The 13242-nt window shown below is 42.0% G+C and overlaps 1 protein-coding gene across 2 annotated transcripts in view; it reads left to right on the top strand.

Annotated features, from left to right (window-relative positions):
* Positions 1-976: 976 nt before the first annotated feature.
* TMEM98 (transmembrane protein 98) overlaps positions 977-13242 on the top strand; it is a 35794-nt gene continuing 23528 nt past the window's right edge. Inside the window, exon 1 of one of the 2 annotated variants that reach the window (XM_018571245.1) lies at positions 977-1050. The gene's annotated coding sequence lies outside the window, so the exon portion shown is untranslated. Of the gene's footprint in view, positions 1051-7741; positions 7821-13242 lie in introns of those variants that run through there. The other variant, XM_018571244.1, reaches the window with a different exon arrangement.

The raw sequence follows: 13242 nt of genomic DNA, 5'->3' as shown, positions 1-13242 counted from the left end.
TGCAAAGGCATTTAAAGATGACAAAAACTAGGACAATAAATCTTTCTCTATAAATATAATTCAGTTTTAAACCCCCAAGTCAGCTAATTACTTCAGAGCTACTCGGTTGTTCTTCAGGAAGTTCCCCGCAAATTTGTTTCAATTTTGCGACAATGTTGAGTCAATTCTCCTTGAAAAAGGCACTAGCAATGAAACATAAACTAGGATAATAAATCTGTCACTATAAAGATTATTCAGCTTTATACCCTCAAGTCAGCCAAGCACTTCAAGGCAATTTAGCTGCGCTCCAGGAGGTTCCCTGCAAGTTTGTGACAATTTTGAGACATTAAGACCATTTCGACACAATTTTGAGTCAATTCTCCTTGCAAAGGCATTTATAGATGACAAAAACAAGGAAATAAATCTGTCACTATAAATATAATTCAGCCTTAAACCCTCAAGTCAGCTAATTACTTCAGAGCTATTCAGCTGTCCTAAAGGAACAATTTGGGGAACATTTCCAGTCAATTCTCCTTGAAAAAGGCACCAGAAATTAAACATAAACTAGGATAAGAAATCTTTCACTATAAAGATTATTCCGCTTTATACCCCTAAGTCAATGAATTACTTTGGGGCTATTCAGCTGTCCTTTCCTCGAGGTTCCGCACAAATTTGTGACAATTTTGAGTCAATTCTCTTTACGAAGGCATTTAGAAATGGAACATAAACAAGGATAATAACCCTGTCACTATATGCACTAGAAATAAGGGAAACAACAGTTTAAGAGACATGGATGATGCAACCAAATTGATAAATGCCCCCCATTGTTTTCAATTTTGGTGCAAAATTAGCCAGCAATCTCTATGGGATGGGCAACTGTTCCACCTTTCCTACATTTTCCGGAGGCTGTTCCTTATGCACTTAAATTGTACTTTTTCTCCCTCTGAGCATTCTAATCCCATCATGCACCAGGCCAGGATCTCTGTAATCTGTCTGGCTGGAATGCGTTCTCTTTCCTTGTGTCCCAGATAAGAACAGGAATGTGGGAATGGAGGAAACCAACAACAAAAGGTGAGCTTCAGCTTTACTTTATTTTATTGCAGCTCTCGGCAAACCATTGTTAGCTCTACAAACCTTTTTTAGGAACCCTAAAGATTTGTAAAAGGTGCAGATTTACTAGGAGGCGGCCGTTTATTTTAAGATAAACGTGGTTATGTTAAACTCCTCGAATGGGGGAAGGGGATGATTGATCTGATTTTTTTTTTCTTCTTCTTGAACTTCATAAGAGCTTCAGCAGACTTTTTGCTGTGTTAAAATGTTTTCCCGCTTGACTCGAATAATGTTTTAGAGCTTTTTTGATATTTTTGTTCGCCTATAAAAGTTTTTTTATGTTATACTTTTATGATTCTTGTTATGTAGGCTTTCATTGTTCTCTGCAAGGCTAAACACCAGCAATTTTGGTTTGTGCCGTATCTTGTTATTTTTATTGATTTTATTGATAATTCTCAGCTGCTATTGAAACGGCACTGAGGCTTTGTCTGTGTCTGCACGTTTTAAGTATGTTATGGAAAAATCCTGCTTGCTGCATCCTGGATGCAGTTTTAGGCAACCATCACAGTTATTATATACTGTATTATTATTATACAGGATTTATATAGCGCCAACAGTTTGCGCAGCGCTTTACAATATAAGGAAGACATTACCATCACAATACAATTCAAGACAAGATGGTAAGGAGGGTCCGGCCCGTGACGGCTTACAATCTAAAAGGTACTTGCCCCTCCTTGTAGATTGCAAGCTCTCATGAGCAAGGTCCTTCTAATCCTTGTGTATGGTATTGTATTGTAATTGTACTGGCTACCCAATGTTGTAAAGTGCTGTTCCTGATCATAATAATAATAACGCACAATGTCCTTTTGACCTAAAATATTGCATGTCTTTATCTGGATCAGCTGTGGGTTTAAGGCTCCAAGAATGAAGATTTTAAATGTATTTTTGTCTTTTGGATGAACTCAATAGCCGTGTCTTTTTTTTCAACATGTAACATGGCACCAAACTCACAATGCATTTTATATTCATACAAGTGAATAGGGCTAAAAGCTGAACTCTAGGCAGATATAAATACACTTATAAATTCAGTTTTGCAATCAATATTACATCATTAAATGTATTTTTTAAATGCAGGCAGTGTAAGTACCAGAATATGACCTGGTATCAGCCTCCTGCAGTCCCTTTATAGCAGGGCTGGAGTGTGTGAGGAAGAAGCAGTACTAACAAGAAGCAGCAGAGATATGAACTCATTGCTATGCTGATTCACTGTCCAATTACAGGCTGGGGGTGGATTCAGGACAACCTGGGCTCAGAGGAAATCGGTGAAATGATGCTGGTCTCTGGCTTGGAAAATCAAGAGTCAGGAAGAAAGTATTGCAGGGGTGAATTTTTTGATTGGCGTTAAATATTACAGAAATAACTGGTTCTGTTATTTTATTATTTAATAGTCTATTCAGTTTTATTTTGTCATTTATGGTTGGAGTTCTGCTTTAAGTGTATGTAATGCATGGAGAGAATGTGGAAAGGCTATAACCCTGCTTAGGTTTTAATTGCAATCTGTGTCTGTGCTAAGAAGATTCGCCCTCTCTCTTGGTCACGCTGATCATCCAAAATGCAACAGGTAGTGAGAGGAAATCTCTACAAAATGAAGGAAATTCCCCTCTTTGATAGTAAGGAAGAGAAGGGAGTAGGGAAGGGTAAAACCTTATCAGTTTATCCTTTTCTGTGTCCCATTTGGGAGATCTCCCTTCACTTCCTGCCCCAGAGATCCAACAGGAAGTGAGAGGACATCTCTACAAAACGATGGGAAAGCTCCTCTTAGACAGATGTCACCTTAGCATTTGTCCCCATGGACTATCTCCGCTTGCCTCTTGACACAATTTTGGATTCCCCATCACTTTCTGTCTCGTAACAATGTTCACCTGGACAAATAGAGAGGGTGAATCTCCCTAACGGGAATGCAGACGGCTATAAGAACCTGACAGCGGTTTTAACTCTTCCATACTCCACCCAAAACTAAAATAAGTCTTGGCTATAGCCACACTTTTAGATGGCAGCAAAAGGTTACGACCTGGTTGTACAAAGTACTGTATGTGCAATCTTCTTTAGATGTACCTGCAACCAGGGCCGGATTGAGAGCATCATGAGCCTGGTGAGAATCGGGGACAGCCAGGCAACTGGTATCCTAGCTTCCTGAAAACTTCACAGCGCCTGCCTGATTACTCCTCTCAAGAGCCCTCAGATATAATGCAAGGCTGGCTCTTGGGAGGAGTTATGCAAATATCAAAATGCCTTGATGGGTGGATATTGATGGGTGGATATGTCTTGATGGGTCTAAAGGTGTTTGCAATTGCATGTAGACCAGCCTAGGTAATGCCCACATGTCATGATGATGTAACAATCCATTGAATGAAAGGGACAGGGCCAAGGGCATTCATGCTGGGGATGAAAGAGTTAGAAAATGCTGTACGTCCTCCAGCCAGGAAATGAGGCGGGCTCTATCTGACTTGCTGCAGCTTCTAATGTACATTGTCAGAAGCTCACAGTGTGCAGTGAAATCAGAGGAAGCAATTTCAGTCCAGGAGAGGAGACTGAAGGGAAGTCTGGAGGTCACAGTTATTGTCACTCTAACCCCTTCACCCCCGCCGTGTTTGCCGGACTCCGTTGCCCTTCCTACGGGCCCGGGGCCGGCTTCTTTGGTGTCGGCGGGAAGCTGGGGAGGAGATGGACGAACCTCCGTTCATTGATCCCCTCCCTGTTCTATGGGACTGGGAGTGATGCAGATTACATTATTTCTGGTCCCATAGCTGTCGGTACTGGGCTCCTGAAGCCCAGCTATAAGCTATTCAAGTGGAATCTGCACTTCCAATAGCTTATTTGAAGTGTAAAGGTGACACTAGGGGTCTTTTGGACCCCCAACATCACCTCAAAGAGTACCTGTCACCACCATCTGCTATCACATGGGGGGGCTTGTAAGCCCCCATATGTGATAGCAATTGATGTAAAAAAAAACAACACAAAACAGTTTTTAAAATTAACATTAAATAAGATATAAGGAAAAATAATGTATTTATTTTTAAAGTCCCCCGCCCCCGCGAGCATGTGCGTACTTATGTAAACATGCGTCGGGTGTGCCTACATATGAAAACGACAAACGCCCCACACATGTTGGGTATCACCACGCACGCAGGCGTGAGATCAATAATTTAGAGCCAGTATTTTTGGGCATCTCTAAACTGATGACCTGTGGGGGCTTTTAAAGCGTCGTCTATGAACTTTTTGGGGTACTGAAATTTGTCGCCGTTTCACGGACGCACGCAATTTTTAACCTGGACATGTTGGGTATCTATTTACTCGTTGTAATCTCATCTTTTATATTCCTTTAAACAAATGGGTATTTTATTGTGTTTTGGGGCATTTAAGCGCATTTTTCACGAAATATTGGGATTTGATAAGGAGTTGAGCTAATATCGTGCAACATAAAAATTTGCAACTGCCACCATTTTATTCTATAGGGTCTTGGCTTTCAGAAAATAATGTTTGGGGGTTTTAAGTAATTTGCAGGCCTAAAAGGTGGACTATAACATGGGTGCAAAAAAAAAAGAAAAAGCCTCAGTCATGAAGGGGTTAATATTCATCCTAGCCCTTCCTCTTGTGCTGTTATAAAATCTCCTTCTGTTTAGCACATTTATTAGGTGTTTGTATGTTTGTTTTTTTAAATAAATATCAATACACATGACCACATGCATAGAACATACAGTATATGTGTATATAACAACCTCTTTAAACGTTTTCTTTCTTCTGAGTAATCCAGCTAATCTAAAAACAGCAGGAATTTTAATCCTATTACAGATTTAAGCTTTCATGTGCTGGATATTGCAGAATACATCGGCCTTATATAAAGCTATTTTAGTTCAGGCCGCCTTGGATATATAAAGGTTTCAGAAAGGTAACAAGACAGATATACAGTATAATAGGCAGGACATCATGTTCCTGAAATTGCCTCCATTGTGAGTTTGGAAAAACCTATAACAAGTTCTAAAATGAAAAGTAATACATCAGACATATTTTACAAAAACATAGCAACTCCCTAACAAAATATAATCTGGGTAACACAAAAGGATAACCAATGATAAACATGCTTAGCCAGTCCATCACCTTTACCCTCAGCTTCTTTAGCATTTCTTCAGTGTCGTCACATATATATATATATATATATACACACAGTATCAGCCATAACATTATGGGCAGCCACCTTATACTGAGTAGGCCCTACTTTGGCTGCCAAAATAGCCCTGACCCATTAAAGGAGAACTATGAGGTGAGTGCTTTTCACTCACCTCATAGTTCTAGCCGACCTGTAACAATGAGACTGTCACAGGTCGGCTCAGTAGATCGGGAGGTGAGCGAACACATACTGGCGTGGGGAGGGGCTGAATTCCCCCCTCCCAGCTCCGCCAGTGCTGACTGGCGGAACGGACGGGGGAAGGGGGCGGGTACAGCTGGCTCTGCCTCTAGATAGGCAGAGGCAGCTGTCACTCACGCAGCTGGGCGGATCCCGGCATAATTGTCGGGATCCGCTTCAGCGTCTCAGTATACCGCGAGCAGCAGCTCGCGGTATGCTGCGGCGTCTCAGTATACCGCGAGCTACAGCTCGCGGTATACTGAGCGTGGGGTGACGGGAGGACGCTAGTTTGTGTCCTCCCATTACCCTAAGGAGAACTATGGGGAAAAGCCTTGACCCCATAGTTCTCCTTTAAGGAATGGACTAGACCTCTAAAGGAATGCTGTTGTATCTGACACCAAGCCAACAGTAGTTACTCGTTGTAACCTCATCTTTTATATTTCATTTAAAAAATGGGTAATTTGTTGTGTTTTGGGGCATTTAATTAAATTTGTCACTAAATTTTGGGGTTTAATAAGGAGTTGTGCTAATATTGCGCAACATAAAAATTTTCAACTACCACCATTTTATTCTATAGGGTCTTGGCATTCAGAAAATATATAATGTTGGGGGGTTTTACGTCATTTTCAGGCCTAAAATGTGGAATATAACATGGGTGCAAAAATTGAAAAAAGGGCCTCAGTCATGAAGGGGTTAAGTCCTGTAAGTTGTGAGTTGGGGCCCCCGTGGATCAGACTTGTTTTTACAGCACACCTCAGAGATGCTCAATTGGATTTAGATCTGTAGAATTTGAAGGCCAAGTCAACATCACGAACTTGCTGTTTCCTCAAACTATTAGGTAGGTGGTACATGTCAAAGTTACATCCACATGAATGGCAGGACCCAAGGTTTCCCAGCAGAACATTGGTTCTGCTGGCTTACCTTCTTGGTAATCCTTGTGCCACCTCTTCCCCAAGTAAGTGAGGCAAACCCGGCCATCCACAGGATGTAATAGAAAACATGATTCATCAGACCAGGCCACCACCTTCCATTGCTCCGTGGTCTAGTTCTGATGCTCACGTGCCCATTGAAGGTGCTTTTGGCATCGGACACAGGTCAGCATGTGCCCCCTGACTGGTCTGCAGCTACGCAGCCCCATATGCAACAAGCTTTAATGTTGATGTGTGTTCAGACACCTTTCTATCAGAACCAGCATTACCTTTTCATCAATTTGAGCTACAGTAGCTCTTCTATTGGATCGGACTACACAGGACAGCCTTTGCTCCACCATGCATCGATGAGCCTTGGCCGCCATGACTTTGTCACCGGTTAACCGGATTTCCTTCCTTGGACCATTTATGGTGAACATCCCACAAGAGCTGATGTTTTGGAGTTGCTCTGACCATCATCTGGCCATCCCAATTAACAAGAAAGTCCCCTCTTACCTTAGTATGTGCAGCCTGCCACCCCCGGGGGCCTCTCCAGCGAGAACACGGCCTTCGTCCGGTACCCGGCCGGAGCTGTCTGGCCGGCAAATCAGGAAGCCGGGCGCCGTGTAATGACGCGACGCCCTGCTTTCTGATCATGAGATGGCGAGGGAATATTTGGGCGAGTATGAGTACTTGCCCAAATACTCGGAATCGGGACCGATATCGATACAAGTATCGGTATCGGTGCATCCCTAGTCATAATGTTGATCATCTGTTATGGCTGATCGGTGTATATTATATCTATGAAAAACAAGCATATGCATTTGAAAAACAAAGTAAAATCTCCCTGATGGGGACAGGCACAAAAACAATAGCCTAAAAGAGGCAAGGGGTGGGCAACCTCGGCACTTCAGCTGTGGTCAAACTACAAATCCGTCATGCCTCTGAGATTCTTGCAAAGCCTCATAGGACTTGTAGTTTCACCACACCTGGATTCCTGAGGTTGCCTACCCCTGTACTAACCCTTCCACGCATTTTTTTGGGGGGGGGAACACTTTTATGTTTTTGGGGATTTCTTGTGCTTTTAGATGTATTTTAGTCAATGCATTGAAATTTCACGGCCTTCAATAAATATAACCTAGCCTTCAGAAGCGTCACTCTGCTAGATGTATTCTGGTGTGGTTTCCACCGGCCACAATGCCTCCTTTATGGAGTTCTTAGAAGTCAACATATCCTAGATCAGTGAACCTTACAATGACACAGGAACACACTGGACGGAGACAGGTGGAGTGAACAACTGATAAAGTCACGTCACAAGGCCAACATAAAACATATTATACACGCCCCTTCATCCATTTCTGTTAATGATTCAAAAGAAAGACCGACGTAGGCAAGGAATGTTTACCCTCCTATGTATCAGCGTGAGGCCTACACGGAAGTAATTATCAACACTGCCGAACCTCCATGTCTAAATCTAGGTAAGAAAATCTTCATTAAACGCAGCTATTGCCGTATATAGGGCACCTCGGGGGAACCTGAACGTTTTATACAAAGATGATAGAACAAAATGACTGTTTAATGGACATGTATGATCCTGGGGTTCTGAAGTGTGCAGAAGTTTTAGAATGTGCTGTTTTTATATACTCTGTTTTCTTTTTTGTTTTCCACAAGATGTCATAATCTCGTAAACACATGTTGATTGTATGCATTTATTACGAATGGGCTGTCTTGTTATCATTCACAAAAGAATCCTGTAGGAAGATAGAGTTTTAACATTATTATTACCATTATGAATTATGTATTTGTGTTTGTAAATATTAAACTTGACCACTTTTAGGAGGGCAGTATTTTCAATATGAGAGCAAGAGCATGGGTGCAAGACCTGAAATGATTAGGTGGAGAATTCAGAGTAACCTTAGAAAGTATTCTTTTACAAAATAAGTAGCTTGGAACAGCAGACTTCCAGCAGAGGTAATGAGTCAACGAACAGTATGTGAATTGAAAGCGTATTTACACCCAAGAACAAAAATGTAATGTATTGCAGCTTACCAATCCATAGACATGGTGGTGGCATTGTTGTTTTTATTTTTATCTGCCAGAAACACACTTCCTAGGACAGGGGTGGGCAACTCTGGCCCTTAAGCTGTTGTGGAACTACAAGTCCCATGAGGCATTGCAGCCATAGGCATGACTCCCAGAGAGGGTTGCCGCCTTTTCTTCTAGTTAAACCCGAACACTCTAGCGACGCACTGACATTTTTTTGGGAGAATGAGTCGCGGCTTATTCGTATGTAAATAGCGCCGCCCATTCATATGTAAATTTAGTTGTTTTATTTTTGGTGGGGGACCAGTAGCCCCTATCTTAATATTGGTTGCTCCTGTCTGCATGACATCTTGTGTCAAAACCTGGACTGTCCGGTTCAATCCTGGACAGGTGGCAACCCTACCCTAGTTGTTTTCTACATTTAGCCCATCATAATGTCACCGAGATCATTTGTATGCAGCCTGGAGGTCCGTCCTCCCCCCACACCATGTAACTCTCTCCTCCATGGTCGCCTCTGTCCGAAGAGCTTCAAGATGGAGAGCAGTGAGCAGAGCGGAAAACGTCGGTTCTCCGCTCTGCTCTATTTAAACAGTGAGAGGGGAGAGCTGCACTGGCATCCTTCCCATCTCAGCTGTCACAGGAGTTCCAGCACAGTGCTGTGCTAGAACTCCTGCATTGGAGGTGACAGGTTCAATAAAGAGAACCTGTCACCTCCAAATGCTATCACACAGGGCAATAAAGTTAAGAGGGGGAAAAAAATTAATGAAATAAATAAAAAGTTTAAAAAATAATAGGAAATAAGAAAATAAAATTAAGAAATGTGATAAAAAAGTAAAAACAATATAAGAAAAAATGTTATTAAAAAATAGTAAGATAAAAAATTATTTAAAAAGTAAAACAAAATAATATTAAAAAAGTGACAAGTAAAAAAAAATAAAAACAATTAAAACTAATCCTCCCCCCCCATCCGGTCCCTTTAGAAGCCCATGCAGAAGGTCTGGTGATAGGAATTCAATACAATGTTTGAATGCAAAGATACTAATCCAATCATAGTTACATAGTATTTGAGGTTGAATAAAGACATTATTCCATCAAGTCCAACCTATTAGGATCTCATTCTTATGAGTACTTGTACCCCTGTATATTACGGTCCCTTAAGAAATCGTCCAAAAGTTTCTTGAACAATTCCACATTTTTTGCTGAAATCACTGCCTGCGGCTTCAAGATACATGATACACATGATACACATGTATCATGTGTAATGATATCACAGCTCTGGGTATTTCTCACCACCCAAAGCAGTGGCCTTGTGTGCATGTTGCTGAATTACAATTGAGCTGGTTGTGCGTTCAACTTCTCTGGTGACCACCTTTTCAGCTTTATTTCATAAAGTTGCAGAAACCAGCAACCAACTGGCTTTCAGATAAGTTAACCTTTCACATTGGTTGCTATGGGTTATTGCAGTGTAGTGTTACTGCAATCTAGATGATGTCCTGTGGGTCAAGGCAATGGACCCTTGGAAGGAAAGTTTAACCAGATTGGACTATCCTTAAGGAGACCAAGGGGGAGACACTGATGGTAGTAATACCCAGAAATACTAATCATGTGGTATGTAATGATATCACAGCTCTGGTTTTAGGCGCCGCCCACCATCTGTGGCAGTGGCGCTGTGTGTATGCTGCTGACGTAAAAAATAAAATGGTTTTTATGTGGTTGTGAGTTCTAATCCACCTTTTCAGATTTATTGACTAAAATTGTAAAAACTGCAGAAACCAATAGCAACCAATTGGCTTTCCGACTAGGTAGCCTTCTATATGGATTGCTATGGGTTATTGCACTGTGGAAGCAGCAGTCAATATGGTGTCCTGTGGTTCAAGGCAATGGACACTTAAAAGTAGAGTTTAATCAGAAGGGAAGAGCCTTTAGGAGGCTAAGTGGGACCCTGGTCTAGGTCTGATGGCAGCAATGTAACACAATGTTTGACCATTAATCCACTAATTATATGGCAAGCATTGGTATCACAGCTCTGGTTTTAGCCCCCAGCCCTGTATCTGAGGTGGTGGTGTTGTGTATGTGCTGCTAACCTCAAAGATAACATGATTGTGAGTTCAAATCCCCATACAACCATTGTTTCAGATTTACTTGTATAAACTGCGGAAACCAATGGAACCCCATTGGCTTTAGACTAGGTAGCGTTTCATATTGATTGCTTTGGGTTATTGCACTGTGCAGGTAGAGGGCATCTTTTATTTCAAGGCAATGGACCCTTGAAAGTAGAGTTTAACCAGAAGGAATAGTTTTTTGGAGGCTGTTTGATCATTAATCCACAATTCGTATGATGTATAATGATATCACAGCTCTGGTTTGAGCCCCACCCCCCATCTGAGGTAGTGGTGTTGTGTGAATGCTGCTGACCACAAAAATAAAATGGTTGTGAGTTCAAATCCCTCGGGGACCACATTTTCAGATTTATTTATTAACCAATTGGCTTTCAGACTAGGTAGCCTATCATATTGGTGGCTCTGGGTTATTGGACCTTGCAGGCAGTTGAGATGATGTCCTTTGGTTCAAGGCAATAAACTCTTGAAAGTAACTGAGCCAAGTGGGAGGCTATCCTAGGTCTAACGGCAGCGATTAAATACAATGGGTGACCATTAAACCACTAATTTCTGGTAGGCAAGGATATCAAAGCTCTGGTTTTGGCCCGCCCACCAACTGAGCCAGTGGCGATGGGTGTATGCTACTGACCATAAACATAAAATGGTTGAGAGTTTAAATCCCCAGGTGACCACCCTTTCAGATTTATTTATTAAAGTTGTATAAATTGCAGAAACCAGTAGCAACCAATTGGCCTTCAGACTACGTAGCCTTTCATATTGGTGTCAACCAATTGGCTTTCATACTAGGTAGCCTTTCATATCGGTGGCTCTGGGTTATTGGACCTTGCAGGCGATTGAGATGGCTTCCTTTGGTCCATGGCAATGGACTCTTGAAAGTAACTTTTTTTTTTTTTAACCAGCTGGAGATAGTCATTGAGGCCAAGATTAATTTAACCATTAATCCGCCAACAATATGGTATGTCATGATATCACAGTTCTGGTTTTGGCCCCGCCCACCATCTGAGGCAGTGGTCTTGTGTGTAGGATGGCAATCTCACTAATAGAATGGTTGTGAGTTCAAATCCTCAGATGGCCACCTATTCAGATTTATTTATGAAAGTTACATGAAGTGCAGAAACCGATAGCAACCAATCAGCTTTCATACCGGGTATGGTTCATATTGGTTGTTATGGGGTACTGCACTTTACAATTTGTATTACCTTACTTGATCACCTCAGTTGAATTTGAGTTGCAATGCCACTGCTGACAGACTCAAGCACCCAGGGCTGTGGCTCAGTCACATGAAGGGTGACGATTGTGGAATGTGAAGGCCAAGTGTTCAATTCCCAAGGTAGAGCAAACTACCTAATAGCTGTTTGGGGTGAAACAGCAACAAAGTGCTTGGTGGAATGTGAAGAGGTGTGCCTGGTCACAAAAACCTGGTGAGAGGTTAAGGAGGAGACCTTCTCACCAAAGAACTATGGGGTTGGCACCGTGTGAATGAACCCTCAGTGACATACACTCAAGCCATGAAGGGGCATCTCTTGTAGCAATAACTTGGTGAAGCATTAAAGAATGAATGGACCTGCTCCTCAACGATCTGTGAGGTTGGCACCATGTGAATGAAACCTCAGTGAAGTGTAAACTCCAGCCATATGACCTGGCTGTCCAGGGAGATGTGAATGAAATGCCAAAGATAGGTGCACCTTACCATGGCAAGGGGATATAGGGTGACCTGGCAAGTTGGAAGAGGTCAAGTTGCCTCGCAGAAAAACAAGCACCAGTTAGACTCTTGAAAGTAGAGTTTAATCAGAAGGCAAAGAGCCTTTAGGAGGCCAAGTGGGATCCTGTTCTAGGTCTTATGGCAGCAATGTAACACCATGAATCCACTAATTATATGGCAAGCATTGATATCACAGCTCTGGTTTTAACTCCCAGCCCTGTATCTGAGGTGGTGGTGTTGTGTATGTGCTGCTAACCCCAATGATAATATGATTATGAGTTCAAATCCCCATATGATCATTGTTTCAGATTTATTTATTAAAGTTGTATAAACTGCGGAAACCAATGGAACCCTATCGGCTTTAGACTAGGTAGCGCTTCATATTGATTGCTTTGGGTTATTGCACTGTGCAGGTAGAGGGCATCTTTTATTTCAAGGCAATGGACTCTTGAAAGTAGAGTTTAACCAGAAGGAATAGTTTTTTGGAGGCTGTTTGACCATTAATCCACAATTTGAATGGTGTATAATGATATCACAGCTCTGGTTTGGGCCCCACCCCCCATCTGAGGTAGTGGCATTGTGTGTATGCTGCTGACCACAAAAATAAAATGGTTGTGAGTTCAAATCCCCCGGGGACCACATTTTCAGATTTATTTATTAACCAATTGGCTTTCAGACTAGGTAGCCTATCATATTGGTGGCTCTGGGTTTTTGAACCTTGCAGGTAGTTGAGATGGTGTCCTTTGGTTCAATGTAATGGACTCTTGAAAGTAACTGAGTCAAGTGGGAGGCTATCCTAGGTCTAATGGCAGCGATTAAATACAATGGGTGACCATTAAACCACTAATTGTCTGGTAGGCAATGATATCAAAGCTCTGGTTTTGGCCCCGCCCACCAACTGAGCCAGTGGCGTGGGGTGTATGCTACTGACCATAAACATAAAATGGTTGAGAGTTTAAATCCCCAGGTGACCACCCTTTCAGATTTATTTATTAAAGTTGTATAAATTGCAGAAACCAGTAGCAACCAATTGGT

This window comes from Nanorana parkeri, unplaced genomic scaffold (assembly GCF_000935625.1).
Source record: "Nanorana parkeri isolate BGI_ZX_2015 unplaced genomic scaffold, ASM93562v1 scaffold1709, whole genome shotgun sequence".
Classification (NCBI taxonomy): Eukaryota; Metazoa; Chordata; class Amphibia; order Anura; family Dicroglossidae; genus Nanorana; species Nanorana parkeri.
The sequence above is the reverse complement of the archived record's forward strand: the minus strand, read 5'-3'. Positions and strand labels throughout refer to the sequence as shown.